The sequence below is a fragment of the Maylandia zebra genome, linkage group LG7 (assembly GCF_041146795.1).
Source record: "Maylandia zebra isolate NMK-2024a linkage group LG7, Mzebra_GT3a, whole genome shotgun sequence".
NCBI lineage: Eukaryota > Metazoa > Chordata > Actinopteri > Cichliformes > Cichlidae > Maylandia > Maylandia zebra.
The window spans coordinates 9,332,235-9,345,264 of record NC_135173.1 but is presented as its reverse complement, the minus strand read 5'-3'; the positions used below and the strand labels follow the sequence as shown (position 1 = coordinate 9,345,264).

The following is a 13,030-nucleotide window of genomic DNA, read 5'->3' as shown; positions in this document are numbered from 1 at the left end:
CTGAGAGCAACTTGGGGTTCACACTTTAGTTGCCAGGGATTGCACTACCAGCTTAACAATTTAGCCAGAGCTTGACAAAGACTGTGCACTGTGAGTTTCACCCACTAGGAGGAGGAATAGTAACATTATCGTTTGGTAAGCTGTGGTCCTAATTGCTTGTATGTGTGTTGTGTGGTGTTAGTTCAGCAAGCATTACACACACACGCAGGTAGGAACAGAGGATTACCGGAGTTGACTCCTTTCTTTATTTTTCTTTTTTCTTCTTCAAAACCACAACCAGAACAACATACTCACTAGCGCCCTCTAGCGCTTCTGGTAAATGCATCTACAGAACAAATGCAATAGTATGTGTGGACACAACAATGTGTCACTGTCAGAGCCTTCAGTGCTGCTATCCTTGTATGGAGTATCTGAAACCTGTGTGTGTGTGTGTGTGTGTGTGTGTGTGTGTGTGTGTGTGTGTGTGTGTGTGTGTGTGTGTGTGTGTGTGTGTGTTAATACTGTGCTTTGGGGACATGAAGCCACACAGTCACAATATGTGGGCTACCTCCATTGTGAGGTCAATAAGTCCCCATAACATATATCACCAAATTTTAAGGTGAAGGCTTTGCTAAAGGTTAGGGTAAAAGTGCAGTACTGTAACTTGATGGAATGTATTACTAAATTCAGTAATTACCTTAAAGTTGCATTTATGTTGTTACTTGTGCCACAAAGATTCTTCAGATATCTGCACGCCAGGTCGATAGAAAAAAAATCATAAAGCAAACATGCATTTTTTTTTCCTGCACGGTTGCACTGCACTCAGATGCTTTCATTTCGTATGCTGGAGGAGGAAAATTGTGGCGCAGTACAGAGACACAGCTTTTCAGGAGCAGAAATATAGACAGCACTTTTATTTTTATTCCAGAAAAGGGACAAAAGTGTGATGGTAACGGGCAAACTGTTGCCAGGACAGAAACAATCACAATAAGTTCAAACAAAAGTAAAGATTTTTTTAATCTTTACTTTTGTTGTCACACCTTCACGTTCATATGTAAATACTAAAAGAAAGATTGTACGTGTGTCTTCATTAGGATAGGGATTCATGTTGGTATTAGTGTGTGGGACTGTAGCCTAAAGTTTTATATTGTTACGTGATAGTTATGAGACATTGCATTTGAGGTCATTTTATGGAGTAATGAGAAAGTACTGTAGTGAGTAGTGTAACAATTTACTTAGTACTTGGGAAACATGGGAAACATAGAAACCCCAACAATTAGACCCCATATGAGCACTTTGGCTTGCTAATATAAAGCCCCCAGCAGCCCTGACTTATTGCAACATAACTAAGGGAGGATTCAGTGTCACCCTAACTATATGCTTTATTAAAAAGGAAAGTTTTAAGATTAATCTTAAAAGTAGAGAGGGTGTATTTCTCCAAAATCCAAATTGGAAGCTGGTTTTCATAGAAAAGGGGCCTGAAAGTTGAAGGCTCTGCCTCCCATTCCCACAGGTGTAGACCTAGAGGAAATAACGAATGGGAGATGTAAACATTTGCACTGCCATTTACAAAAGCCTTTGTTGGAAGATAAAACGCAAATATTTACTGTAGACTGTCTTAAAGTTGGGTTATGTTGCTTTCCAGCAAAATTAGAAGCATTGCTGGAAAGGTTAATGGTAAATGGACTTGTTCTTATATAGCATATTTAACTATAAATAAACTATATGTAGTTTGTTGCTCAATCTGTCCTGTAATTATAACACATAAAAATTTTGTTGCTTTGCAGATTTTTTTTTAATGTGGATTCATTGTAAAAAATACAAATTTCTTTAATAGATTGTGTAAAAACAAAACCTTTTCTGTCATTTTATTGTTTATCTATTAGTTAATAAATTTTGTGTGGTATGAATAGCCACGGGGGAGGCCTTTTTCAGTATGAAAATAACATTTATAAAAGCACCGGTAAAATATTTGACACCCCTGTGTTAGGCGTAAACTAATACAATATGAGGTTGCATGAATTTAAATTTAAATTAATCGGCTGAATCAGAAAACCAATAAATACACTATTTGGTTCTGTTATTAAAGTTCTGGGGAGTTAGATGGGTTAACAACCTCTTTCCCTGAGATAATTTGAGGCAGTCAAAATAATTTTGTACTGACATCATTCGCTCTACATGTGTTCCTCGCAGACACTACGTAATTAACTGTATATCCAGAAAATCCAGCTGGTCATATGACAGTGATTATCTGTTTTCCTCAAGTGTCTGCCTCTGGTCATGTAGTCCTAAAAATACCCCCAGTCCCTGGATTATTGTAATCCAGTCTTCCTCTTTGTACGCGTGTGTGTTTATAGTGCATGGCCTCTATACTTCTTTAACTATATAATACGATTCTTTATGGCAGCAGACTAAAGCTCACAATGCTGCATCTAATACTCTGATAACGTAACAATAAAATTTACCCGAAAAACAAGTTTTGCTTCCAAATCCCAGCTTTTCTTTGACTTCCTCAAGCATTTTTTGGTCGTTTGTATTGTGAGATAATCTCAAATGAATCAACACTTACCATCCTGTTGAGATTAAAACACTTTTATTGTAACAGAGGAGCTGCACAGTGATGTACAACGGAAAGAAGCAGTTGAGACAACAGCTATTAAACTGCCATTAGCGCGTGTGATTAATGAGGAGATCCTTCCATAACTTCCACACCCAATCTAATCTAATGATACCACTCATTCTGTTGTATTACCAGACTCTCGAAATCAGAGGGGGGTTAGTATGTGTGTGAAAGAGGGGTGTGTGTCCTAGGGCAGAGCTGCTGATAATCCATTGGTTGGTGATGCATCTGCAGAAGACAGATGGTCAGTGCAGCCTATGCTGTTGGATGTGGTAAGCTGAGTTTGTAAGCAGTTTTAGCAACCAGGAAGTTGTGTATCAGGATTTCATTCCTCTGTGTGTGTGTGTGTGTGTGTGTGTGTGTGTGTGTGTGTGTGTGTGTGTGTGTGTGTGTGTGTGTGTGTATCATTGTGTCCTCCCACTAAGGGATTCTCCCTAAAGAGCTTTGATGCCTTCCCTGCATCACTGCACGGTCTAATCACTCGTACCAGCTGTCAGCATGTCGGCCTCCCTCTTTCCTCTCTCTTCTGGCACCACTTAACCTCAGGTCCTCTGCAGTCGGCCATAATGGACTCTCACGGCATTCGGACTGAAACATGATGAACATACATCAGCCGCTCATTGCTCCGGCGGTGCTGCACAGATGAAGCCCTGCCAGCTATATGTTTTGTCCTTTTATGAATGCGCTGTACTTCAGTATAACCTTAAGCTACTTTATGGACGTGTTAAATTAAGAACACAGATTTTTCACTTTTCTCCACATCACTCTTAAACCATGTGTTCTTCCTAGTTTTGACTTCATTTTTATTCAAATTCAGGTGTTTAGCTAAATCATTTTTGTACATCTGCATACTTACGTTATAGAAACACTGAAATCTACATAATACGTTTAATGATGGAAACATTTAAAGACAAATTTCATTTCGTAACAGATTTTAGATACATTTTATTGGAATTTTCCAAGCTGTAAAACACCTGTTTTATGTTTTGGACGTTTATTTAACTGTTTAAACATACTATCTCTACATAAAGGTTCGATTATTACTTGGAAGTCTCCCAAAAAATCATAATTTCAGAAATATAAACTCTTTATTTTAACATGTAGAGGTCTCAAAAAGTGTACATATCAAACGTCACTATCACTATGTGCACTGTATGTTAAACTGCAGATTGTAAGCATCACCTTTTGTCTCTTTAACTTCCCGAAAGTAGAACTGAGGATTTTATTGCAAGCCCTCAAAGATAGTTACAACCCTGTGAATGTAACAAATGCATCTAGCCTCAGTTTAACATCATTTTGCACCGCTTCACTTCAGTTCTTTCCTGACTGAGAAAGATCTGGTTGCACCATCAGCACAGCTTCTGTATCTGCTGCTGCTGTTAGCAGATTTGCAGCTACAGCTATTTACAGCTGCTCCTTTCAGACAAACGAGCACTACTGATTTCTCAATCAGGGCAAATGATTGTCAGTTCAAAGCTTAATGGTCTGCACATGGATTATTGTCTCATGGCCTGATAATCAAAGTGTCCTTTGGTTCGTACTTTGAGTGTTTAAGGCCTGAGATTACAGAAGAGTTAGATATTGTGATCGACAAACCGCGTTCAAGAAAACTCTGAGAAGCATCGCAGCTTCAGGAGGTTTAGAGACAGACTGGGTGGACTTCAGCAGTGTTTGTCCTTGTGTCTTGTTCCTTCCAAATATTGGAAATTTTCTCCATCCTTGCAGATTTCTAAAGTGTTCTGAGACTGCAAGAACGCTCAGGGGGGGATCATCAGTTTTAACCCCATGCTGCTCCGCCTGCAGTCACTCACACAAGCGACACCTGAACCTGCTGACCTTTTTTGACACCAGGATTTTAAAAAAAAAAAGGTTATGGCCCTTTTCCAAGCACCTTGTCCTGCAGTGAGTCCCCTTGTGGAGGGTGAATGGGCAAAAGCTCTCAGTCAGTTGTTGGCAAGTCTAGAACCACCGGATCCTTCCAACTCACCAGAGTGAGTTCTACCATTGCCAAACACTGTGGGAGAGTGCACCGGTAACCACCACCAGATCTGTTACATGGAGCAGCATCTCAGAGATAAAGCCTCCATGGCAACCAGCGACATCTGAGATAGACGACCCAATCGATGAGATCCACAGTTCAACCTCCCCATCCCTCCCTCTCCTCTCTCTGTGGTTCTCACTGTTGCACAAAGATAGTACACAGGAGGCATTAGAAAAAAGTTTGGATTCCTTTAATCTGAAAAGCTGCACGTCTGTCTCATCCTATATTGGCACCACACATGATTGCTCAAAAGAGGAGAAACAAAGCAAAAATGTGCTAGTGCCAAAATGGGCAAAGAAGACTTGGCGTGAGGTCGAGAGTAGATCCATCAATCACAAACTTCAGAATCAGAATGAGGACACCAATGTAGGCTGTGTGGTTCTGTCTCTACTCTGTTTATGGCCCTATGGTAATTCACTGATAGTGTGCTGTGACAGTGAATTCTACCAGTGCCATACACAGAACAGGAGGAGAAGGAAGTGAAGTCTGACTATTCTGCAATAGAGCAACAGCACAAGTGTGAATCCTGAGTCCTGTGTCTTTTCTGCGAAGCTACCACTAACCTTTTGAAGTTTTGTGTTTTGGTGCCAGTGGTTTTGCAGTCACATGCAGAGTCTGTATCAGAATCAGTAGTGTCCTTCCCTCATCTCTGTTTTGTTTATAGCTCACAGGATAGTGAGTAAATCCAGCTATGCCATCTGCTGCTGGGCTACTGGATCGGACTGTTTATCCCAGTTCACCCACTGTCTTTGAGCTCTAAATGTTAGCACTGGGTAGCTGGGGTGGGGGGGAGGTCTTGGCACTGCATTTATGGCCTCCATGAGAGCCTTCCTGAACACGGTCTGAAGGTCTGCTGTTCGAATTGATTCTGGCTGTAGGGAATGATGTGCTAAGTGATTTTTGAGATGCTTTCAATGGGTCCCAAAGCAGGGCTCATATTCCCGTTTCCGGGAGAGATCGATACTGTAAAAAGCTTGAGTGAGAGAGAGAGAGAGACAGAGAGAGAGAGAGAGAGAGAGAGAGAGAGAGAGAGAGAGAGATCAAAACATCCGAAGTTACTCTGTTTAGCTGGTTGTTTTTAGTTTGTATCTCACAACTGAACAATAATAATTATTAGGTCACACATTTCCAAAAAACCTGATTTTCTATAAATGGAATAAAATGCATTCATGTTTTTATAATCAGACCACAGTGAAAGCTAAGTCCACTGAGCCTTGTGTTATAACTGTGTCTTTATGCAAAATTCTCACATCTTTACATCATGAAATTTGCAGTAATCTGGAGGGAAAAATCATTAAGTTGTCATTTTCAACTTGACTACAGACCATAGTTCCCCGTTTTGTTTTGTTTTTAAATTTCACTCTGCCTATTAAAGTCCTGCGCCGGACATTGCTCCTTACCTTGATCATGTAGTATCCTTATAGCGCTCAAAACCCCATCAGTTAGAAAAACTGAAGAAGCTTCTTCGCTGAACCCACCCTTCAAACAATCCAGGAGTAAAATATTTTCAAAATATTTTTAAACTGTAATGAAGGTGACAAAATTTCCCGACTGGGCAGCATGTGATGGACTTTTTTTGTACTTCTTCAGCCTTCAGAGTCCAAACAGGATCAGATTATTCTCCTGGGCTCCACGTCTCCCTCCCTCGCGGATACTTGCTGGTTTGGGGCAGCAGAGGATTTTCTAGTGGACAGGTAATTAGTTGGTAAGCATCTTAACTCAGTGGCAGTATAGTAATCCATTATGCCCTCCTCCCTTTCCTTCTGCCGCCTTCACACGCAGGTCTACGGAAAATTTCCCCTGCGCCCTTTACGCACTGGACGCGCACTGCAGTGGGAATGATGAGGTCAAGCAGGACTAGTAATCCAACACTGCCCATATTTACTTTAACAAAATATGTGTTGTGGTTAAAAAAAACAAACCACAGAGGAACAAAAGCTTCGTTGTGTAATTAATATATAAAGCAAACAAGAAAAACGAGTATTTTTTTGGCTCTTATTTACCTTCTAGTGTCCGATAAAACTCCAACCGTCGTAATATCTGCAATCAGACCTACCAGCATCCAGCGGGTGTGGCTCACCGCCGCAGCCAGGCCTCAAGTTCCGCGCTCTCATCCCTGCACAGGTCCGAAAGTGTCTCCTAACCTAGGCCTCCTCTACTCCTTGTTTTATACCAGCACGCAGATGTTCCTCCAGAGCTCATTTACCTGCTGTCGGTGATTATTAGACAGATTGCAAGTGGAAAAAGTGTCATCATCCTTTCAGCTGACGCGAGTCCACTGGAGTGGGATAAGACAGGTTTGGGTTACGGCTCTGTCAAAGTTGAGGCTGAAATCCACCCGTGCGCCCTTTGTCCTCTCCATACATTATGAAGGATGCCCAGCCGGTCAGCAGCATCTCCTCCTTCTCCTTCTCCCCCTGCTGCTCAGATTACCCTGAACTAACTAACCAAACTGTACTACTTTACTGTTATAATTACCTGCTCCCCCCGCCCCTTTTAGCAACATTTGCAAACCGGGATTACGAACAGAAGGATCAGTTTAGTCAAATTTGCGAAATTCATCCCCCAGAATCGAGGACCAGAATTGAATAGTTCATCAAACTATTCATTTTTGTTTATTGTTGGTTTGTTCATTTGTTTATGTAACACATTTCAATAGAAAATAAATTCATAACAAAATAACCTGCGTAATACTGCGTGTGGTAAAGCGCCCAAACTAAACCGATGTAGGAACTGGAAACCAGAATGAGCTCAGAAGCGAGCTACTTGTCCGAAAACCGATGATTATTTCATAGGATCCTTATACGTTCGGCCTTAGTCTTCAGAGCATCTCCTCAACACACACACGGACCATCTTCGGGTATTTGTTTTCGTCTTTAATTTGAAAATCTTAAAATGATCGGATTAAAAAGAATACCTCCAAGTTTGTAGTTTTTCAGGCTCAATGTGTATATATGATGAGGCATTTTAGCCGAATTCCCGGGATAATGGTTAAGATCAAAACTGTTTATCTGCCAAAAAAACAAAAAAAAAAACAACAAACAAACACTTTCTCAAGCTTCACCTTATACAAGCAGTAGACACAGGAGTTAATAACTCCCTGAACCTGAAGCATCGAAAAGGAAATCAACCATCAATGACATAGAACATGAATAAAATATAAAAACGGAACATATATGTATATATATACATGCAGAGGCATTTTAATAGCTTTCGTCATACTTACCCGTTTAAATAATAAACCTCCAAAGTTACGATAAAAAGAATAAAAAAGAATTCTTTTTGTGCTCTTTTGTGAAGACACGTCAACGTTTACTGCCATCCAGTGGACACAGGAGGGACACACGCTATAATGGTTATTCTGTGTGAGACGTTTCCTCCAAAATAAGACCATTTTTATTAAACCTCAAGACTTTACAGAACATCAAGAATTAAAATTTATATAATAGGGATAACACAGGAGTGACAGAGTGCATATTGGGTCAGCTCATGTTTCTAATAACAGCACAGGTGTGAATGATCACCTCTCTTTTAGAAAACAGTGTCAATCCCAGGATTGGAATAAACTGGAATAAACTTCTGACGCTGAGCTTCATTCATGACAGCCAGCATTTTCAGTATTGTGATGAGTTCGCTGATGCAACTCCATCATCTCCTCCCTGTTTCACTGCAGAGGCTGTACTGAATTTCTCTCTTGCTGATTTTCACTGATAATCCTTGTGCCAAGTCTGAAATACTCACCTGTTATTCCAAGCCAGACTGTGGCTCTTTTTATCAACACCTAGTGATTATTTTTACAACTGAACTTCACTGTAAAACAGATAACTTCATATTCAAAATCTTTTAGAGATGGATATAACTACCAAAAATGGCACATGCAACTTTTACTCTTTTTTTGATGAAGTCCCTTCGCAATTGAAAAATGAAGATGAGGAAAATATAACTGTTTTAGCTGGTGAGTCAACAGGACAGTACTAACAGGGATGCAGGGTTGTAATTACAGATAGCACTTTTCAGCCCAGATCCTAGGTCACCAATAGGTGGAGTGCGGTCCGGATTAGGACACAGATCTACAACTACATTTTCGAAGGACAGTTTCTATTTTACTCTGCGCAACTTTTCTCGTACTTATGGTAGGGCTATTATCCGTGCAACCTTTTTCTTTGTATTTATAAAGAAATTAATACGATATTAACAGGCTAACTCGGCTAACTAATATAATAATTGGCTAATAATAACTTTCATATCGTCTGTGTTCTTAAAATGTCTTTTAAGTTCACAGGCTGTTATAATTTGGTGGACGTTCATTTCAGCAACGTGTCTAATAACTGACTGGGTCCTAAAATATCTTTCTTGGTAGGACTGCTATTCTTGTTGTCCCCTTTTTCACCCTTATCTAATCACTTCTGTTATTTACTGCCTCTACCAGAGTGCATTGAGGAGTAAGACTATGTGGTCTACAGATCAGCATTAAATGACTTTTTATGAGATAAACTGTGTGGTCTGCCACTAACCAGCTCCTGTTACCCACTCATTTCCCTCGTGTCTGGCTCTCCTATGTTTCAGAAATAATGTGGAAAAGTTTCAATAAATATTTTCCTTCATTTTCGCCCAAATAATTGATGCATGTTCTCCATTTGGGTTATGTTGGTGTAACTTGTGAGCATTTTAATAGTCACAAGTGGGCGTTTTTATTCAAAGTTGCAATAATCAGGTAATATGTGTACAGTGGGGCAAAAAAGTATTTAGTCAGCCACCGATTGTGCAAGTTCCCCCACCTAAAATGATGACAGAGGTCAGTAATTTGCACCAGAGGTACACTTCAACTGTGAGAGACAGAATGTGAAAAAAAATCCATGAATTCACATGGTGGGATTTGTAAAGAATTTATTCGTAAATTAGGGTGGAAAATAAGTATTTGGTCACCTCAAACAAGGAAAATCTCTGGCTCTCACAGACCTGTAACGTCTTCTGTAAGAAGCTTTTCTGTCCCCCACTCGTTACCTGTATGAATGGCACCTGTTTGAACTCATCATCTGTATAACAGACACCTGTCCACAGCCTCAAACAGTCAGACTCCAAACTCTGCCATGGCCAAGACCAAAGAGCTTTCGAAGGACACCAGGAAAAGTATTGTAGACCTGCACCAGACTGGGAAGAGTGAATCTACAATAGGCAAGCAGTTTGGTGTGAAAAAATCAACTGTGGGAGCAATCATCAGAAAATGGAAGACATACAAGACCACTGATAATCTCCCTCGATCTGGGGCTCCACGCAAGATCTCATCCCGTGGGGTCAAAATGATCATGAGAACGGTGAGCAAAGATCCCAGAACCACACGGGGGGACCTGGTGAATGACCTGCAGAGAGCTGGGACCAAAGTAACAAAGGTCACCATCAGTAACACACTACAACGGCAGGGAATCAAATCCCGCAGTGCCAGACGTGTTCCGCTGCTGAAGCCAGTGCATGTCCAGGCCCGTCTGAAGTTTGCCAGAGAGCACATGGATGATACAGCAGAGGATTGGGAGAATGTCATGTGGTCAGATGAAACCAAAGTAGAACTTTTTGGTATAAACTCAACTCGTCGTGTTTGGAGGAAGAAGAATACTGAGTTGCATCCCAAGAACACCATACCTACTGTGAAGCATGGGGGTGGAAACATCATGCTATGGGGCTGTTTTTCTGCCAAGGGGACAGGACGACTGATCCGTGTTAAGGACAGAATGAATGGGGCCATGTATCGTGAGATTTTGAGCCAAAACTTCCTTCCATCAGTGAGAACTTTGAAGATGAAACTAGGCTGGGTCTTCCAACATGACAATAATCCAAAACACACCGCCCGGGCAACAAAGGAGTGGCTCCGTAAGAAGCATTTGAAAGTCCTGGAGTGGCCTAGCCAGTCTCCAGACCTCAACCCCATAGAAAATCTGTGGCGGGAGTTGAAAGTCCGTGTTGCTCGGCGACAGCCCCAAAACATCACTGCTCTCGAGAAGATCTGCATGGAGGAATGGGCCAAAATACCAGCTACTGTGTGTGCAAACCTGGTAAAGACCTATAGTAAACGTTTGACCTCTGTTATTGCCAACAAAGGTTATGTTACAAAGTATTGAGTTGTATTTTTGTTATTGACCAAATACTTATTTTCCACCCTGATTTACGAATAAATTCTTTACAAATCCTACCATGTGGATTCATGGATTTTTTTTTTTCACATTCTGTCTCTCACAGTTGAAGTGTACCTCTGGTGCAAATTACTGACCTCTGTCATCATTTTAGGTGGGGGAACTTGCACAATCGGTGGCTGACTAAATAATTTTTGTGTCCAACTCCAGGCCTCAACGGCCAGTGTGCTGCAGGTTTCAGATATCACCCACGACACTATAACTTTGCTGCATTTTAAAGAGTGGATGTCTAGGATCAGAACAGAAAAGGTTGTCTTATTTCAGAGACAAATTTGGTGTTGTAGACCCAGTTGAATATATTTAGAACTGTTTATGTCCCAGTTCTAAAAATTCTGCAAGGATTGTTAAATAAGGATGATGTTATTGACAAGAGGCAATAACAGAAGATTGTAAACCCACTTCTGGGAAACCTACAACTGGGAACCAGTGTTATGGTTACAGTGTTGTATGTGTTATCTGATCATTTAGGAGCACATTCCTTTGTCGGTTTTCAGGAGTCATTTAATGTTGATAAATTTTGTCGGATCTGTTTGTCCCCTGCAAAGTGGGTCATTTTCACTGAGAACCAAAGAGTTGTATAATGTCAGTGTTTCAAAGCTCAGACAAAATGTGAAAATGCAAACTGCTGACGGGGTGAAAAATAAATGTGTATTCAGCAGGTTGTCTTGCTTTCATTGTACAGGGAATGCAGAATTATTAGGCAAGTTGCATTTTTGAGGAATAATTTTATTATTGAACAACAGTTTGCTGACGACACTGCTGTTGTGGGCCTGATCTCCGACAACATCGAGACGGCCTACCTGGAGGAGATTAGGAACCTGGAGACCTGGTGCCAGGAGAATAACCTCCTCCTAAACGTCAGCAAGACTAAGGAGCTGATCGTGGACTTCACTACAAAGCAGGCGAGAAATTACAAACCCCTCATCATCAGTGGCACGCCAGTGGAGAGAGTGGACAGTTTCCGATACCTGGGTGTCCACATCACTCAGGACCTGTCATGGTCCTGTCACATCAACACCCTGGTTAAGAAAGCCCGTCAACATCTCTTCTTCCTCAGAAGATTTAGAGACTTCCATCTGCCACTGAAGGTGCTCAAGAACTTCTACTCCTGCACCATCGAGAGCGTCCTGACGGCAAACATCTGCACCTGGTTTGGGAACAGCACCAAGCAGGACAGACGAGACCTGCAAAGGGTGGTGCGCTCGGCCGAACGCATCATTCAATCAGAGCTCCCTGACCTGCTGTCCATCTACACCAAGCGGTGCAAGTCCAAAGCTAGGAAGATTATGATGGACCTCTCCCATCCCAACAACGGACTCTTCTCACTGTTGAGGTCTGGGAAGCGCTTCCGCTCCCTTAAGGCCAAAACAAAGAGAATGAGGAGGAGCTTCTTCCCCCAGGCTATTCGGGGCCTGAACCAGGTGTTGGGCTGGACTCTCCCAAACACGTCACTATAAGACTGGACTCTCACACACGTCACCACACGCACCACCACACATTTCCTATCCGGTTGTTCAGTGATGACGCGACGAATCCTACTTCCGGGTCTAAAGTAGTCTGCGTTTAATATGGCTTTTGTGTTGTTAACATGTTTAATGTTATGTATTTTCTTCTATTTGATCTCAAAAAGCTCCTAAAACAGTCAGCGACCACTGTTGACCTCCCTCGGCTTTTATTACCGCTAATCATTTATTTAAGCTCAGTTTTTAAAACCTTAGGATGTAACTACAGCCCAGCCCATGCAGCAGTATATGAATGGCTAACCTCGTATTGTGGATGGATTATCTCAGTTGTTCTCCTGGCTGAAGTTTGGTCCTTTTACAGCATCCTGCCATGCGATTACATTTGTTCCTGACCACCGAGAACACTCACGTTAACTTTTATCGAGTGGAAAAAAAGTTAGCTTGTTTATATTATGCTAACATAGCTGTGTCGCTAGCGGTCACGTAGCAAATCATTATATACCAGCTAGCCCAACTTCAGTAACCCTACAAACGTCACTGCTATTTAGTTTTCTGTCTTCATTTATGCTGGAAGTGATAACAGAGCTGTACGTTTTAATTTGTTTCCAAAACCCCGCAGTCAGGACATGCTATATTGTATTTAGATAGAAGCTAGCGAGCTAACTCCCTGCTAACTTCTAACTCCGTTAAATGTCATAAATTCCGTTTTCATGGATGCCTGGATGTTAAACTCAATTGTTAC

General features: G+C 41.4%; 1 long non-coding RNA gene across 1 annotated transcript; it reads right to left on the bottom strand.

Annotated features, from left to right (window-relative positions):
* Nucleotides 1–271: 271 nt before the first annotated feature.
* Nucleotides 272–6,311, bottom strand: LOC106674753 (uncharacterized). The gene is made up of 2 exons (XR_001341623.3): nucleotides 6,041–6,311; nucleotides 272–3,187 (listed from the first exon to the last, which is right to left on the bottom strand). It is a non-coding gene; the product is annotated as an uncharacterized LOC106674753 (long non-coding RNA).
* Nucleotides 6,312–13,030: the final 6,719 nt, after the last annotated feature.